The sequence below is a fragment of the Ailuropoda melanoleuca genome, chromosome 8 (assembly GCF_002007445.2).
Source record: "Ailuropoda melanoleuca isolate Jingjing chromosome 8, ASM200744v2, whole genome shotgun sequence".
NCBI lineage: Eukaryota > Metazoa > Chordata > Mammalia > Carnivora > Ursidae > Ailuropoda > Ailuropoda melanoleuca.
In genome coordinates, this window is record NC_048225.1 from 43,349,951 (window position 1) to 43,368,786 (window position 18,836).

The window sequence follows — 18,836 nt, forward strand, 5'->3', positions numbered from 1 at the left end:
TCAGCAGAAAAGTTGCCAAGAATGTGCTTGCCAAATGGCTGTGTACATGATTCTCAGAGCCTTGGTAATTTCACTGTGTGTCTGATTGGAAAATTATATTTGTGGTCTTGGGCAAGGCAAGAATAAAAGAAATAATATACTTAATATTTGTATGCTTCTGGGCTGAGAAACTTTTAGTTTGAAAAAGTTGTTCTTCCAAAGTTGAAAATCACAAAGGACAAGCAGATTTGGTTAGAATTTTGTCATAAGTCCAGCAACAGCTCTCGTAGCCATGAGACAGAAGGGACTAGAAGAAGGAAATTGAAATTTGTTGAGCAAATATTCGATTTATAAGTTGTTTTGAAAGAGGAAATCATTTGGTACTTGCCACACACTGTGTTACCCATGAAGATATTTTCAAAATACAAATACGAGACTACAGCCTATCTGCCTAAAGCCCTTTACTGGCTCTCCAGAACTTTTTGGAGCATAAAACCAATCCTTGACGTGGCCTACAGGGTCTTGCTGGGCTGGTCCCATACTACCCATGGTCTGATTGCTCCTTCCCACCGTAGGGCATCTACAGGCATGCTTCTCTCTCCCACAACCCACACCAAAGCCTCTGGTCGCCCTTCACCTGGTTGGTTCCAACCCTTCCTTCAGATCCCAAGGGAAGTGTACCAGTGAGGGTCTAGGCAGGAGACTGAAACCACACGCTTTATCTGAACCGAGGGGATATCCTATAACAAACCATTGAATAAGTGCAAAATTATCAACTAGATAAATTAAACAATAAAAAGAAGACTCCAAGGTGGGGCTGGGAAACTATGGCCCACGGGCTAAACCCAGCTCTTGTCAGGCTCTGTATGACCTGTGAGCTAAGAATGGTTTTTACATTTGTATTAGAAAAAGAGAATACAGCAAAGGCAGCATGGGGCCCACAAAGTTTGAAGTGTTTGCTCTCTGACCCTTTACAGAAAAGTATGAGGCGTCACAGAGGTGACAGCTGGCAGGTGAAGCTACCATGCCTAGGTCTGCAGGTACGAAAGTGGGAATTGCTGAAACTCAGAAACTTAAAGAGGGGGTCCAAAGGCCCCTGACCCAGACCAACTGCTGTCTCTGAGGTGGATTGTGGTGACGCTGGTGTCCCAAGGAGCAGAAGACCGCACAGTCCACCGAATTACCGCCTCAGGAGGGACTGTCGCTGCCAGGCAAAGAAGCGCTGTGGGACATGTGCCAAGTGCAAGTATGGGAAGCCCACAGAAGTGCCCCAGGAAGCGGGCAGGGAGGAGCAGGTGCCTTCTCTCCTGTCCAGGCTTTCAGTCTCCCTCCATTGCACCCTCCCGGTAGAGCCCTGCATGAAGGCAGTTTGCAAGATGGAATGTGTGCAGCATCCCAGCCCCAGATCACAACACAGACTACCAGGAACAGGTTTGGAGCATAGTCATGCAATACTTGGTGCAGGAAGCCTTCCCTGAACTTCACCATGTGCTCAGTGCCCTCTACCGTATCTTTATTCCACTGTGTGTCTTTTCTCCGCAGCTCTTCCTAAGGTGAATGATTGATCATAGCAAGCACTTACACAGTGCTCACTGTGCACCAGCACTGTTCCAAGTACTTTCCAAGATTAAATCTTAACGACAACTAGGATGGATACTCTGCCATCCCCATTTTACAGATACTGAAGCGGAGGCATACAGAAATGGGATGACTTATTCAAGGCTCTACCCAGCTGGCAGGTGGAAGAACCAGCCTTTGAACTTAAGATGGTTTTGCTCCAGGGGTCTGTGTTCTTAAACTACCCAATGCCACCCCCCAATTTCAGTTTTGCATTCGTGAATCTTGATTCAGTGTGTGTCTCCCATACTAGACTGGCTTCACGAGGGCAGGCATTGGATATCTTCCCACTGACTGTGGTGTCCCCCGGGCCCGCCACAAGGTCTGGCACACAGAAGGCTCTCAATAAATACTTGTTGAATGGGAGTCGCAGAAAAGTTAAGACAACGATTAACTGTCAGAGCTGGGATTCCCACACAGACCCGTCCAACTGTGGAGCCCATACTCTTCCCAGCCATGTGCTGGGACACGAGGGCTTGCCAGCCGGTGATGCTTGAAGCTACTGAGGACGGCCTTGGGGCACTGTAAATTCCCCACCATTCTCTGTAATTTGAACAAATGATAGTGTTCCTTGTGGTCTTCAGGTTATCCAGAATGAGTGACCAGCTATAATTCTGCATTCCCTGATCATGCCTCATGAGAGAAATCACTGTGCTCTGTAAATACAGTCACCAAACACAGGTAGCAGGACCTTCCAGCAAAGCTTTCTCAGACACATGCTTCGATAACTGACTGTGGTTATGTCTGATGAGGAGCTTAGCAATGGGGGCAGGGATTCTTGTCCTTTTTATTCCATATACAGTATATGGAATAAAATATTTAGACATTGCTTTCAATGAGCATACTAAAGAAAATATTTAAAATGTTGAAAAAATCATGTTCTTTCAGCAAATTGGGACAAAATTAAATGGTGTTTGTAACTTTGGGACCACATTCTTGCCCTTTAGATGTCCTCTGCTATCTTGCATCTGTCTCTCTGCTCTCCCCTTCTCTCTACCCAAGAAAGCTCAAATACTTGCTGGGCTCTGCATGCTGCATTTTCTCTTGCAACCTTTTGCAATACTGTTCTACTCAGAGCAAAGCCAACATCCCCACAACCATATATGAGGTGCTCTGTAACCTGGTCCTCAGAGCAGCCCACTTGCCATGACTTTTTTCCTCTGTCTCATGCCAGAGTAGAAGCTCTGAGGAACTGGAGAGAGAAAGCAGAGAAAAGCACTCGAAGAGCAGTAGGTTTTACCAACTTTCATTCATTGTTAACCTTCCAACTAACTAAAAAAAATGCAGTCAGTATAATAGCCCAGTTTTCTGCACGGGCTTTTTTTAAACCAATGAAATTGATCTTAGTTCTCTGTGCTGGTTGTATCAGATATTCCTACAAACAGTAGCAGCTCCAGAAACTCTGTATGAGGTGTGACCTCTCATTGGAATGGGGCATCGGGAGGGGGAAGCAGGGGAGTGGTCTCACAGCTATGTTTGTATGGTAAGCATATTGTTTTTAGTTGATTCTGTGTTTATTAGGTTGAAGAGATCCGTGAGAGAATTCACAAATTTCAAAGTCACTGCTAGTGCAAGTGGGTGCTAGATCTCTTCCGATTAAAACGCACTTGATCTAGATTAAGTAAAATAGAGAACAAAGGCTATAGGGGTCTTGGACAGACCCAGTCAATGGAATTCCAGCAGGCCTGGGGGGATACTGGAACCAGGGACTGGGAGGCCCTCAGAATGTTCCAGCTTCTCTCTTCTCTTATTGCTAACAAGCTAATTTCTTCTACTCTCAGTTTCTCAGTGTGGGAAATATGGCTGCTCCACAGCTCCCAAGTTTACATTAAAATGCCAGTTTCAAAACGATGCTCACTCGGCCATCTTTTAGTCTCAATACTAAATTATGAGAGAAAGAATGGACTGGTCCAGCCTGAGTCGGGTGGCCTTCCCCGTGCAGTCACTGGCTGGAGGGAAGAGGTTGCAGTGTACATTGTGGCTGCTGGAGGGTGTGTGGGGTGGTGGTGGTGATATCTACTCTGTTAAGGAAAAGGCATTTATAATCACCCTAAAGAAACATGTAGATACCCAGAATGTTTGATAGCTGCTTGCTGTTGAACGTATCTGTTGATTGAGCTGCAGATTAAGCTGCTACTTCTGTAACAGTGCCTTGGTTAGTTGACTCTTGACTGTCTGGTAGCTTCAAACAGTATGAACAAAATAATAATAATAGTAGTAGTATTAATAGTGATAATAATAGCAAAGACTTATATTGTACCTTAATAAACCAGACCTTATTCTAAGCCCTTTGCTCTTTGTTAATTGATCTAAATTAATCCTCACAACAATGGCATCAGGTAGATACAATTATGATTTCCATTTTATAGATGTAGTAACTAAGGCGCAGAGGGGCGAAGTCATTTACCCAACGTCACACTGTCAGTAAGAGGTGGAGGTTGTTGAACCCAACAGCCTAGCTCCAGAGTCTGTGCTCCCAGAGGGAGCAGTTGGGAATGGCTGGAAGTCTCCAAAGACAAAGCTAGAAAGACATCCTGTGTTGGATCAATTCACCAAATAGCCACGAGGGACTCTCTCATTGGCTGACGATGGCAGCTAGAGCTGGGAGCAAAACCTGCACCAGAAAGTGAAGAGGCAAGAAACCATCACAAAAATATGGATGAGAGGAGAAAGGGACTAGGTGAAAGAGGTACTGTGAGGCAGTGTGAACTCGGGAAACCATAAGACAGAACTGGCAGAAAGCGGAGAAATACCATCCCAGTGTTTTTCAAATTTTGGTCCATAGACCTACAAGCTGTTGAAAAGAATGCAGTTTCCTAGCGCCCACTCTTGACTGAATCGGAAGTCTATCAGCTCTACCAGAAGTCCACATGGTTTAGCAGACACTGACAGGCACTCTCCTTTCATGATTGCACTGAGGGAGCAGCAGACAGCCTTGTGCACCCCCAGGACCCTGTAGGCATCACTGGGTATGGCAGTGTCTTCCTTTAACCAGCTCCCGGGGCAGGGAAATGTGTAGTACGTTTTTTAATGACTTCTGTGGACAGGAGGATTGCAAAGGAGAACCCAGACTGCTAAGCTTTGATTCTAGATCTGTCAAACTAGCCACGTAACCATTGGCAGACACTCAATTTCTCTGCAGTTTAAGGTTTCTTTTGTCAAGGTTATATATAGGTTAGACTGGATCAATGAAAGGTATCTGGAATATGTCGTTCCACATATGTCATTCCATCTGTCCTGCAGCCTACCACATCCTCCTCATTAACAATCAGATGCTCCTCACTGAGCTCACTTCCCAGCATTAATCACAGTGCCCCGGGCACCCAATAACAATTGCTTAAAGTTGGCCTCCAGTTAAAACTTATTTGTTATCCCTAGAGTAGATGATCCACAAAGTTCCTGTAAACTCTGAAAATTCAGCTCTCTTCAAGGAAAAAAAAGTAATTTCATTTTTTGCCTTAAATTAAAATTTTCATTTATATAAAAATTCACCCAACAAATGTTTTCGTATTTTGATTTTCTTGACTCTCAAGGAGACCTTCTCTCTCCCAATTATTCCAATCTAGATTGTAATTATGATTTGAATATTGTTTGTACTGAAAACTCTGTAAACCTTCTTCAGTTATGCTAAGAGGTTGGACTAACTTGACCTTAAACTAATGTTTTAGGCCAGCTTGAATTTGAATACAGCTTTATTTTTAAGACAAGTTTGAAGTTTGGGGATTTACTATTTTAAAGAAAAGCAGGGGTGCCTGGGTGGCTCAGTCGGTTAGCACATGACTTCGGCTCAGGTCATGATCTCAGGGTCCTGGAATCAAGCCCCACATCAGGCTTCCCTGCTTCTCCCTCTCCCTCTGTCCCTCCCTCTGCTCGTGCTCTCTCTTTCTCTCTCAGATAAATAAATAAAAATCTTTAAGTAATTTTTTTTAAAAAAGGAAAGCCCTGAATTTTAAAGTATTTTAGGAAAAAAATATAAATAAAAGCTTTCTGAAGTGTTGAAACCAGGCCTGGCCTGTTGATTACTTAAGAGAAATTTTTAGCCCAGTTGTAAATAATTCAAAGTTTTGCATTTTTGTTTAAGAATTCTAAGGCTGATGCTTACAAATTAACAAGTCTAAGAAGAAAAAAAGTTTTAAAAATATGGTACAGTTGACCTTTATTGTTTTAAGTTCTGTGAATGAATTCTGTGCCAATAAAAACATAAGTTTTTTTTCCCCCATTGGCACTAGGTTGAAATTGTTGAAAATGGTGATTTTGTTCCTTTTATTAACCTCAAGGAACATTGTGTCACGATGGGAAATGAATATTTTAAGCAGGCAAACAATCTTCCCAAAGCAATTATGGAGAAATTTGGAATTGGCATGAGTAGGTGGGATATTCTGATTCGGACTCAAAACAGAAACATTTTGGTTCTGGACACTTCTTTGTGAGGTCTGGAAGGGTTCCCTTGACATCAACTATGTCCTGGATCCAAACCCAGTCCTTATTTCCGAGGAGGCCTCGTCCGGAGCTTGGACTGTGTTCCATTATTTAACCAATCGCAAGGCCTGAGAAACCTCACATTCTGATGGGAAAATATACTAAGACAAGTGGCCCTGGGTCAGATGGAGCCCATTATGTAAAGCCTCAGGAAATTGGACTAAGGCCCTGGAGGGCAGAGAGATTGGCTGAATTAGTAAAATGTCTGAATTATAAAATATTTGACCAGAAAAAGATGTATTATGTGAAGACACACAAGTAGCTGAAACTAACTTCTCAATGTGCATTACCTGGTAGAGATGCCTAGAAGGTGACCCTTTCCTTTGTAATCAGGAGAATAAATATGCAAATGAACCATGTGATCAACCTCCTTAAATGATTGTTCACTTACGCCTGATCGACGTTCCCCCTGCAACTGTATGGCATGATGGATAGAGGAGTGCGTTTGTAATCCGGCGATCAGAGCTCAGATACTAGCTCTGAACTCTCTTGCATAAAACCTGACGTATTAGAAAAGAGAAGACATATATTCTAATACACTAGAGAGAAGAAGACCCTAGAAGGAGACAATATGACAACAGCTAACAGTGATCACTGGTGCCGTAAACAGATGCTTAAACTCTCTGATCTTGAGTTGGCTCATTTGTAAAATGGAGCCATGCCCTCTGCCTCACAAGGAAACTCCAGTGGCCCATGAGGCCCTACCTGCTTGTCGTCTCCGCAGGGCATTCTCCTCTCCTCCTGGTCTTCTCCTGCTCACGCCACCGGGTCACCTGGTCTCCTGGCTCATCTCTGTTCTGGCTTTATGGGCTGGAACCTGGTTCCTCCAGGTTGCCTGGCAAACCCCCTCCCCTCCTTCAAGTCCACCTTCTCACAAGCCAACTTTGACCAACCTTTTTTAAGACTTGCCCTACCTGCCATGTCTCACTCTAAATCTGCCATATCACATTTGACTTTTTTTTTCTTAGCACTCATTGCTAATATACGTCTTTATTAACTTACTATGTTTATTGCTTATTATCTGTCTCCCAACTGAAATATCCTTTAAAAGGGGTAGAGACTTTTTTTAATCAGTTTTTTTTTTTTTGTATTCATGTTGCACCTAAAGATTGACTGACACAGAAAAAGGCACTCAAAACGTTTGTGTGTGTGCGTGTGTGGTTCTTTTTGTTTTGTTTGTTTATTTATTTATTTATTTTTGTGTTTTTTTAAATGAATAAATGCAAGCTAAGCTTCCAAGCAACCAGAAGAGGCAATGCAGCACAACACTTGTGATTTATTCTGAGGGCGGCCCTAGATTCCCTTGCATAGAGCCTGTTGACCCTTAGTTGTACATATCAGCCCAACAAGCAGGCTCTCTGTTTTCCCAGCTTACAACATTTTAGAAAAGGGAAGATCCTAAAAGGTGACAATGTGACAGCAGCTAGCAGTGATCACTGGCAGCTTGACAACACGAGAGGAGATGGAAAACTTGAAAATGAGCTGGAAAAATTAGATCACATGTCTGAGACCATTTTATGAAGGCAAATAGCCCCAGAGGACGTCACTCACATGAAATGTTATGCATTTATTGCCGAGAATGATGATTGTGGTCGTAAACATAAGGTTGAATCACGTTCATCAAACACTACTTAAGATAAGAATATATGTCATGCACTGCAGTTCAGTAGGGCGCTTAGGGGACACCTCGTAGGTGTCGGGCACTGCGCTTAGTGCTAGAGATTTAAAGGAAGAGAAGTGCTTGTAGCCTGGAGTATGAAACAGATAATGTAACCAATTTTAATCTTGTCCAGAAACATTGAAGTTTTAGCATTTAAGAAGGCATAATTATACTGGAGAATTTACTTAAAGGAAAGGCCTCATTCCCTGGATATGTCATATGAATTATTATGAATCCCAAAGTTGGAAGAGCATTAGTCAGCCAATCAGGCTTACACCAAAGGGAGACATTTGCTGCCCTAATTAATGTATTGTATTTGATCCAAGCTCTTAACTTCTCTCCACTTCCCAAAGGTACCATGTTGACTAGTAAGGTCAAATTTGGCAGCCAAAAGAAAGCGACATTTGTTGGTACCATATTTTTAAAACTCAAATTGACACTCTATTATGCAGTTTCAGTATTATTCTATCATTTTTCATATGAATAGTTTTTTCACCAACAAGGTTGCAGATTCCTTAACATTAGAAACAAGGTTGTAAATGTGACCAGGTCAGTGTTGTGTATGTTCAAATTTAGATCTAGCTAATATTTATTCTTTGTCTCCTATATGTGAGCCCTGTGCAAGGCATTTTTTTCACGCTATCTCACTTACTCCTTATATTTTTTCGTAAAGGAGCGTGTGATGTATTCTTATCACAATTTCTGGAGCAAGGAAACTGAAGCTAGTTAGGTTATTTATGACCCTACCTCTTGTAAGTGGATTCGAATCCAGGTTCTAGACCTGGCTAGGCTAGGACCAGTGGTGTTGTCTTTGGTCATGCCCAACTTCACTGAAGTTTCATGTCGTCTCAATACTTTTTAGATCTTGGATTATTTATTTTCTTTTTGTCGTTTGGACCCTACTTGTAGATCAAGTTTCACATCTGTGCTGCAGCTTAGCACCCAAAAAAGAAATTTTATATATGATAGAGCCAGAGTGTATTTTTCTTTATCCTTTGGTTATTTTTCCTTTCCTACTCACATAGCTTGTTGTTAAATTATTTTCCTTAGACTTTCATACTAAAATAATTTGCCTTTGGGTAGAGGCCAAGCACAGACCATTTTAAATTCTCTGCAAGATTGTTTTTCTAAGCAGTTCAAATGAAAGAATTCCCATGTCTCACAATGGGCATTTGTAAGTTGGTTATTTTGGGCAATCAGCGCTAGAATGTAGTCTCATTTCTAAACGTTGCATCTTCTCACTACACCTACCCTTAGGAAACGACCCAATAGCTACGTAGAAAACAAGAGCAATGACCTGAAAGCCCACACCAGTTACTGGTTCCAGATTCATGTAACAGTTTGTCTCCTTCATGTTGAGTTTGAAATTTTAATGAAGCTATTTAATTTTCTACTTTTTACATAGCTATGCATAAAAATTCCTTCTTACCTTTAGGGAACTAAGAATTGGAATGAAGAACCCTCGAACTAATCAAAATAATCCTATGGCTTACATTTATCAAGCACTTACCTCGTACCAGGAATAATGCCAAGTGCTTTATCTACCTTATTATAGCTAAGACCTAGAACCTTTGTATTTTCTTCATATAAAGTAGATGAACCAACATTCAAAGAAATAATTTGTCCAGGGTCACTCGGCTGTAACAAATGCCAGATCCAGGACTCAGCACCAAATCAGGCTGGCTCCACAGCCCTTCTCTTCATCTCTTCAAAAAAAAAAAAACACAACAGACTGTTAATTTTGAAATATTTTAGATATACAAATAGTAACAAAGAAAATAGAGTTCATGTGTACCCCTCACCCAGTTTTCCCCAGGTTGGCATGTACACTTCCAGGATCATTTGTTAAAACTAAGAAACGGATGTTGGTACATTGCTATTAACTAAACTCCAGATTGTATTCAGATTTCATCAGTTTTTCCACTAAGGCCCTTTTTCTATATCAGGATCCAATCCCAGGGAACCAGTTGCATTGGGTTGCCATGTGCCCCTAATCTGCCTGGTCTGGATAGTTTCTCAGTCTTTGCTTTTACCATCTTGGCAGTCCTGAGAAATACTAGCCAGGTATCCTGTAGAATACCCCTCCCCCCCGCCCAAGCTGGGTTTGTTTAATGTTTTCTCATGATTAGACTGGAGCTATGAGTTTTTTTGAAAGAATATCGCAGAGGTAGAATCCTTGTTCTTAAACACTTATCCTGTGTCACTTTTAGTCATGCCTATGTTATAGACGAGCAGAATATTTCTGTTTGCCGTTCTACCTGAGAATCAACTACAGCTGTACTGCGGCTTGGAAAAACACAAAAAGGCAGAAGTTCATTTAAGTTTGTAACGTGATGAGAAATGACATGATGACTTACTTATTTCCATATTGACAGTTGACAGCTTGATAATTAATGTCAGCACAGAGAAATTCCTAATGAATTCCTAATGTTCAGGTGAAGAGAAGTTCCAATATTTTCATGTTGGAAATCCTTCCAAGAGAAGTATGCCTAAATATGGCAAAAGTTTAATTCAAAAAAAAAGTTTCTTTAGTGCTACTTATGATAATAAAACCTATAAAAATAACATAAATGTCTGACAACAGAGGAATATTTACGTAAATTGTAGCATATCCCCATAATGGTATAACATACAACATCTTATATGTAATATACATTTTAAAATGATGTTTGTAGAAGGTAAGTATTAGTATAGATAATATTTAGTGGAAAAAGCAAGATACAGTATTGTATATGTATCACCGTCACAGCTAATGATGTATGTATTGCTCAAAAATGACTGCAGGAAAATAGACCAAAATGTCATCAGTGTTTGTTGGGGGGTAGGAGGATAGATAAGTTTTACTTCCTTCTACTTTTCGATACATTCCATGCAATTAGGATGTTTACGTTTTCTTTTGTTGAAAAATGTATATTTTTTTTCCAAAGGAAGAATCCTTTAGAGCAAGACACATGGAATTAGGCCTCATTCTGTCTCTAAGCCCCAAGCCATAGCATGCCCAAGGTCAGAATGCTAACATTCTCTGAGTGTGGGGGCTTGGGAAGAGAAAGGAGGTGCTCTGCCACTGCCTGCCTCACACCACCGTCAGCACCCCCATACACACACTCCCATACCTTGACAGCTCTCCAGAGGCAAAGTACATCCCTGTAGCCACTTGACTCTAGACTGAGACTGAGGTGAACACTTAATAGCTCTGTGATCTTGAATCAAGAGACATAGAATTAGTTAAGGGGAGTCCCACAGCTTGGATTTGAACATTGGCAGATCATTTTACTCTCTGTGCCTATGTTTCATCATCTATAAAATGGGAATAATATCAGTATCTACCTTAGGAGATTTGGGAGAGGACAAAATAAGTTATACTGGAGGAGATAATGCTGAGCGAAATAAGTCAAGCAGAGAAAGACAATTATCATATGGTTTCACTCATTTACGGAACATAAGAAGTAGGAAGATCGGTAGGAGAAGAAAGGGAAGAAGAAGGGGGGTAAACAGAAGGGGGAATGAACCATGACAGACTATGGACTCTGGGAAACAAACTGAGGGCTTCTGAGGGGAGGGGGATGGGGGAATGGGATAGGCTGGGGATGGGTAGTAAGGAGGGCAGGTATTGCATGGTGCACTGGGTGTTATACGCAAGTAGTAAATCATGGAACTTTACATCAAAAACTAGGATGTAGTGTATGGTGACTAACATAATATAATAAAAATATTATTAAATAAAAAAAATAAGTTATACCTATAAAGTGTTTAGAATAATGTAGGGCATGGGGCACCTGGCTGGCTCATTCTGGAGAGCATGTTCTTGGGTGTAGAGATTACTTTAAAATTTTTTATTGAATCAGAAAAGGGACACCTGGGTGGCTCAGTCAGTTGAGGATCTGCCTTCAGCTCAGGTCATGATCCCCGGGTCCTGGGATCTAGCCCCACGTCGGGCTCCTTGCTCATCAGGGAGCCTGCTTCTCCCTCTGCCTGCCACTCCCCCTGCTTGTGCTCACGCTCTCTCTGACAAATAAATAAATAAAATATTTTTTAAAAAATTAAAAAGAAAAAGAAGAACAGTGCATGGCACATAGTAGGTACTCAATGAATGGTAGGTACTCATTATATTAAAGAGGTACTCATTATATTATATTTAATATAATGGTTTGTGATTGAACCGTTAATTTTTATTCTCCAGGAATCTGAGAATGCTCTACTAAATGATTTCTTGGGCAACCTCCAACTCTAAAACACGGTGATTCCAACTATCCAGAGGCTATAGCTTCTGAAACTGTGACTCTGAAAAATATGTGTAGGGTCTAAATGTAGCCAGAAGCTCACTAACATCTATTCGTGTGGAAGAAGAGTGTATAAATTCCAGCTTAGATTTCTGAAAGTCAGAAAAACATGTCCCAAAGGGACCTCCAGCTGAAGGCCATAGCTCTTGGTTTTTCAAGCTGGATCATATAAAAAAAGAATGTGGTTCTGCCAGAGTGGATGTATTCTTACAGCCCCCAATCCTAAAAGTTCTCTTGTGGCCACATGTGACATGATTTAACATTTCGGACACTATATGAAGAAGTAGCTCATTAATTTACTTGAAGTAGTTAGCACTATAGAACTGGGAATGCCAAACACTTAATATTTAATACAATATTAAGAATAATACCAGGATAAAAGAAGCAGCTCAAACTGTTCCTTGGTTAGGGGATACAGAGAATCTACTGAAAAGCTTAATTTCCGGAGCACTTAATTCGGGGTTGGCAAGCGAAGTGAATGTTTGGGTTTTAGGACCTAGCTTTTAGAAAATACAAAATAAATCCTTAGGCACCTCATTGGTGACTGTTGCCAAGAATCTGTGAAGACAGAAGAATTGAGGTCCAAGGTAAGCGCACCACCCTGGGGATTGGGAGACCCGGGTTCCCCAGGAAAGGTTGTTCTTACTCTGGGGAGCCCTTCATGTCCAGCCTGGCTCACTGAGTGTCCGGACAGAAAGGCACACAGGTCTCTGGTCTGCTCGTGTGGAGAAAAAGGGGTCTTGGACTCACGGCAAGGATGTAATCCAGCCTGTGTGTTTTGGATCTAAATTAATCCCAAATCAGGTCAGTTCAAGAGAGGATGTTTTAACCTAGTTGAGACGAGTTTGCAACTTCTACATGAGTAGTAGAAATAACATTTTCAAAGCACTTTGTAAGTCTTCGGAGCCAGGCAGATCTGGGTTTGAATTCCAGATCCACAATTTATGAGCTCTAAGATTGGGGCAAATTACTAAGGTCTCTGTTCTCCGGTTTCTTCTCAGAGGTGCTGAGAAGTTTATCTGAGATTCTATTTCAAAGTCCCCAGCACAGAGCTGGGCACATAGCGAACACCCAACGGCCACAACAACCATCACCTAGAGGGTCATCTTTGCTCCTCATGACGACGCTTTAGGTGATGGTCGCTGTGGCCCCTGTTCTGCAGAGGAGAAAACAGAGGTTAGGAGAAGCTGAGGACTTGTCTAAGATCAGACACGTAGAAGCAGAGAAGAACTAACATTCACCGCTCCATCTTCAGACTTCACTTCTAGGTCTTCCCATTGCATGACAAGACCATCGATGCCTTCCTTTGAATGCAGCACCAAACAGATACTCATTTCTATCAGTCAGACAAGTGTTTTTGGAGCGGCTACTTCTCTTTGTGCACTTGGGAAACCAGCTTTTGCTCCCAGAGACTCTGGCACAGTGGCCTAAGGCTCTAAGTTATGCTGTCCCAGATTTTCTGATCCATAACCCAAGCAGTTGAACAGCCAGTGAGAACAGGTGAGCAAGGAGGGGTCCCCATAGGTACAGGTGGTGGAGGGGCAGGTGGAGGCAGGGGTGGGGGCGGGGGGTGAAGAGTCTGTGGCCCAAGTTCAGGACAGAGTCATCTGGCTTGGGGTGGTATCTGGACTTGGGGGCTGTCTGGACCCAGAGCCACAGTGGCCTTAAAGCGGGACTGCCTGAGGTCTTCCACTGTGCCCTGGCCTTTCTAGACAACGGTTAGTTCAGTTCTGGTCAGTGAATCACTTAGCCCCTGTTGTCAGCTAGTCACTGTCTGGGTTTTGAGTTGCTGTTGAGTTCCCATCATCTCTTCCCAAAGTCAGAAGCAGACACTAGGTCAGTCATTATTCATGCCTGTCAACACAGACTTCCACATCCCAGCCAGTCTGCTTTTCAGTAGCAGACAAGCGCCCCCTCCCCTCAACACACACACACTCTGAGAGAGAGCCACAGGATGTCAGAGTCAAGCCTTCCAGCCACCCCTGTCCACTCCGGCCAAGAGGCTGAGGCCTCCCAGTTCCCCAGTTCTCCAGCCACAGAAAGGAGGCCAGATAGACAGTGAAGCCACCAAGTCCAGGGGCTAAGTCCCTCAGACTGGGCCCCCCAGGGGCCTTGGAATGGAAAGTAGAATGTCTTTCAATCTGAGTTTGCTGCATCTGCCACTTCTGTGCACAGCATCCCTAGCCTGGTATACACTCTGATTTCCACATTTGCTAGTCCAATGTAAATGCCCCTTTTGGGGGCCCCTTGGTAGTGCAGATGGTTAAGCGTCTGACTCTTGGTTTCAGCTCAGGTCACGATCTCAGGGTCATGATCTCAGGGTTGTGAGATCGATCCCCACATCCAGCCCCGTGTCAGGCTCCATACTCAGTGCAGAGTCTGCTTAAGACTCTCCCTCGCCCTTTGCTCCTCTCCCTTCTCTCTCTCTCAAATAAATAAATAAATCTTTATATATATATATATATACATATATATATATATATGTATATATATATATATATATATAAATGCCCCTTTCTCCATGCAATATCAGGAATAATGTTTCTTTACCTTGAGCCTATTTAATATTTAGGTATTTAGTTTCTGCTTATTGGTCATTTTTTATTATGAAATATTTCAGACATAGAAAAAGTATTGAATATAAAGAATATGTGGCAGTCATTACGTGAAACATTGTAAATACATTTGATGTCCTCCCTAACCCCTTCCTGGATCATGTCCCCCTCCCTTTTGCCAACCCTAAAGTAATCACCATCATAATTTTGGTATTTAATGATTCCCATGCATGTTTTAATACTTTTAATACAGATGAATGTATTCTTAAATTATAGTCTTTTTACATATCTTTAAACATCTTAGCAATTATGTCAAATGTAGGTATCCTTCTTCAACTTCCTCATTTCTAAGATGGGTTTGGTGATAATGTCTACCTTTCAAAGGTTTGTTGTGAGGATGAAATGAGTTAATACATGCAAAGCCCATAAAGTTCTACCTGGCACTTAAGAAGTGTTAAATAAATGTTAGCTATTATTATCATTATATTTTCTACTTATTGTGCTTCAAGAGTTATCCATGTAATACAGTTTCAAACCATTTATTTTAATCACTATGTGTAACATTCCATTATATCAGTAAACTGAAACGTACTTCTCCAGTCCTCTGTTGAGGACTATTTTGTTGTTCCCAATTTTTGCTATTAGAAATAATTTTGCAGTCAACATTCCAGTACATGTCTCCTTGTACATGGGCAAGTTTTTCTGGCTTCATGTAAAGGAAGAATGTGAAATTGCTGGTATATAACTTTAACATATTTTAACTCACTTCTGACTAACATAATTAGATACTGGGCTCTGTGTGTGTGTGTGTGTGTGTGCGCGTGCACGCAGATCTTAAACATCCTAGCAGACTGTAAGCTCTGAGAAGACAGCCAGCATCATTCAGTCATTCTGTGATTACCCTGTATAGGGAGCATACAGGTCTGGGTGACAGGATGTAAAAATCAAATTGCACGGACTGCCTCCCAGGTGTCTCTGTGCTCTGGAAGGACACACTCAGGACCCAGGTGGTTGAATTGGTGGTCATTTTAGAGGGGAAGGTTTTCACTGAAAATGCCCGATGGACCAGGCATCCTATATACCCTCTCAACCATGCCTCTCATTGATGGCACCACTTGCTTGTCGGGTGTTCAGAACTAGTCATTCATCTTGCAGAGTCCAGTTTCCTCTGAGGAGAAATGTTTTATTGCACTTAAAAGCCCAGATCAGAGTTCGAGTCCTAACATCAGCCCATATGAACTGCATGCACTTGTAGAAAGGATTTAACTCCTTTAAGTCCCTGCTTCCTGATCTGTAAATGGTGCTAATAATGGTACCTATCTAAAAGGGGGCTTGTGAACATTACATGAGAAAATGCGAGTGAAGTTTTTAGCACAGTGCCTAACACATAAAAAGTGCTCAACAATTAGTAGCTATAATGATGATCATGTTGGTTCTGTCATCCATTCACCCGAAGATGCGTGCCTTTTTAGAAGTTAGCACAGCTAGGAGGCATCACGGACTTTTGCTTTCTTCATTGCACTGTCAGCCATCAGCCTATTTATTACCCGATTTGAAATTTTAGAATATTTCCAGTTACTGCCTCTTCTACATGAATTTATATTCACTATGTATTTGATCGCAGCTTTGCTTTATTTGTAGAATGGAGAGGTTTTGTTTTGTTTTCTAATTTTTTTTCAACCAAGAGATTTGTCTCTAATTCACAGAAAAAATGATAACTTCTTGTATGTCTCTTGCTTCCCCTCTGGACATGGGTAGGCTTCCAGGCCCTGCAGCTCTGCTGGTGGCTGCACGCTTGAACCCCTAGAGGGAGCTTTCAGGATATTTGAGTCCATTGCTTTGCCTCTGGGCAAAACTGTGTTTAAGCCATACCTGAAAACATCGCTGTCATGAGTAGAGTCTTGGAGAAAAATTCCAGGATCATTTTCCAAAATAGATTCAGATTGTGCCCCAGCCTGCTTCCATCACATGCATACTTAATTTTACTGAAATTAAGTCTCCTTTCAGAGTGGTCTCCAGCTCCCCACAGTGGCCCCTCCTAGGAATTTTCCTAAATTAAGCAAGCGTGCGTGAACTCCGAGCCACATAGGCCTTATCTTTTGACTGCCTCTTTGTCCCTTTTCTAGAAGCGGGCATAGCCTTTCACAAATAACGAGCTGCCGCTACACTTAATCTGTTAGATTTATCGCAGAATGTATGGAGCTTTTCCTGTCTCTAAGAAATACCTCCTGTTATTTTTGTTTTTTATTTTCTTCCTTTGTAACCTTATATTTAAGGGAGTGTACTGCTTATGCTTAAATTAATCAGCTCTGGGGTAAAATGTATTTTCGTTCCCCCCAAACAACAGCCTGGTGCCAAGTACTTGGAAAAGAACGTAATGGGTACATTTGGCTTATGGGGCAGTCAAGCCATGATCTTGTGAGCGTGCCCGAAAGAATGATTCTGGAACCCCAGTCTCTTTCTGAAGGAAGAAAGCAGAGGAGCGCCCTCCTCAAGTATCCAAAGGGCCATCCAGCAGAATGGGAAGTAGACTTATTCTGCATCTCCAGAAGAAGACCAAAGGCATACAAGTAGCGTTGAGTACAAGGACAACTTTTGCTCAATGTAAAGAAAAACTTTCTAAAAAAACCCTGACTGCTCCATCTCTGGAAGCACTTGATTGGAAGCTGAAAAAACATCTAGCAAGGATACCGCACAAGAGGGTGGGGAGGACCGTTAGATCCCTTCCAACTCAGAGATTCTGTGACTCTCTTATGCGAAGGATCTACTTTCCTATTTGCTTCTTGATGATAGTATTAACTTGACCCTGTAGTGAAAAAACTGCGTCTCTTAAATCATTGGTGTTATACAGTCATTGGCATTATATATATTAGTGTCATTGGTGTTATGGAATCAGAGAGGACAGAATGGCAGTGTGTGTGGTGGGAAAGGGAGAGAGGAAGGGGTGAGGGAAGGCCTTACAGACTTGAGGTCACTAAAGGATGAGAGGAATTAGTGAAGGCTGGGGGTCTCCAAGGCAAAGTTATGAGAAGATGGGAGATCTTGGATTATTCAAAGCACGAGGTGTTTTCTGGAATGGCTTGACTTAGTACCATCAGGGTAAGGGGAATAATAAAGGTTAATAAGGACGTGTGATACTCAAAATATTTAATGACCTGTATGGCTTGGATCTAAACCAGTCAAAACAGTAGCCATCTATGTCTCAGTGCTGCTGAAATACCAGATAAATGTCAGCCCAATCAATAAGTTTACAAAGTAACTTTTGACCAGAATATCCCAAACAAGGAGTGGCATAATCACATTTTCAATTTAGGAAGATCGCTCTGAGAGGAAAATGGATTGTTCAGATTCTTAATGGCTGTGGGTATAAGTTGAATAGAATTTATTCAGGAAACTTCGAGAAGAAACACTACATTAAGCCATAAACCCTGCTATGGAAAATAAGCCTATCCCTCAGCCCACAACAACCATAATAACAAAACTCACAATGTGCCAAAATGAAAACCAAGCTGTAGGTTTACAAGAAATGTAACCCTATCTCCTTTAGTTGTTCTTGGTGCCAGACTGGTTTTCAGGCAAAGCCTGGTTTGGCATCGATTCCTGATGAATTTGCTGAAAACCACAACCTCACATGTTTACACTTCTTTCTCCTGGTGACACATGATTAGAAAAAAAAATAGGGGTGATTAAGACAGGAAGGGTAAGCATCCGAAGCCAGACAAGTGACCTCCAAATCAAAACCAGTTAACCAACCAAAGTCTTCACACCGCTCCACCAAAATTTCTTCGCTTTTCCTATGGGGAGAGTCAACAGCATGTGAACTATCAGTCAGTTCCCAGTGGGTAATGGTGTATTTTTTCTGTCATCCCTGTGTAAGAATAAGAGGCCTGAGCAGCATCTGGTGAACATCGGTCACTGAGTTTGTCAGGGGTATTCTGAGGTACTGTCAAGCTCGGGGCACAGGAGGAAGCCTGTGTAATGGAATGTGAGAAACCTGATGGGGACCCGAAAATAGCTTCACCAAAGGCAGACCACTGATTGATTTTCTAGGGTCAAGGCCAGGGTTCTATTTGAGTGGCACATGTGTGTGTAGCTCGAAGTGTCCAGAGATACCCCTTTCTCTTCGCTGACCGCAAGGAGAAACTTAGGAAGGCATGTCCCTGAGAGATTTCCCCAAACTCTAGCTCAACATGGTGTGTCAAAGGCTCAGGAGGGAAGCGATATACTTGGAGCCAAGTATGTGATGATGGGCCAGGGGTTCTCCTG

At 42.0% G+C, this 18,836-nt stretch overlaps 1 protein-coding gene across 3 annotated transcripts in view; it reads left to right on the plus strand.

Annotated features, from left to right (window-relative positions):
- Positions 1-18,836, plus strand: part of ME3 (malic enzyme 3) — a 203,805-nt gene that overhangs the window by 34,385 nt on the left and 150,584 nt on the right. The window lies entirely within an intron of this gene.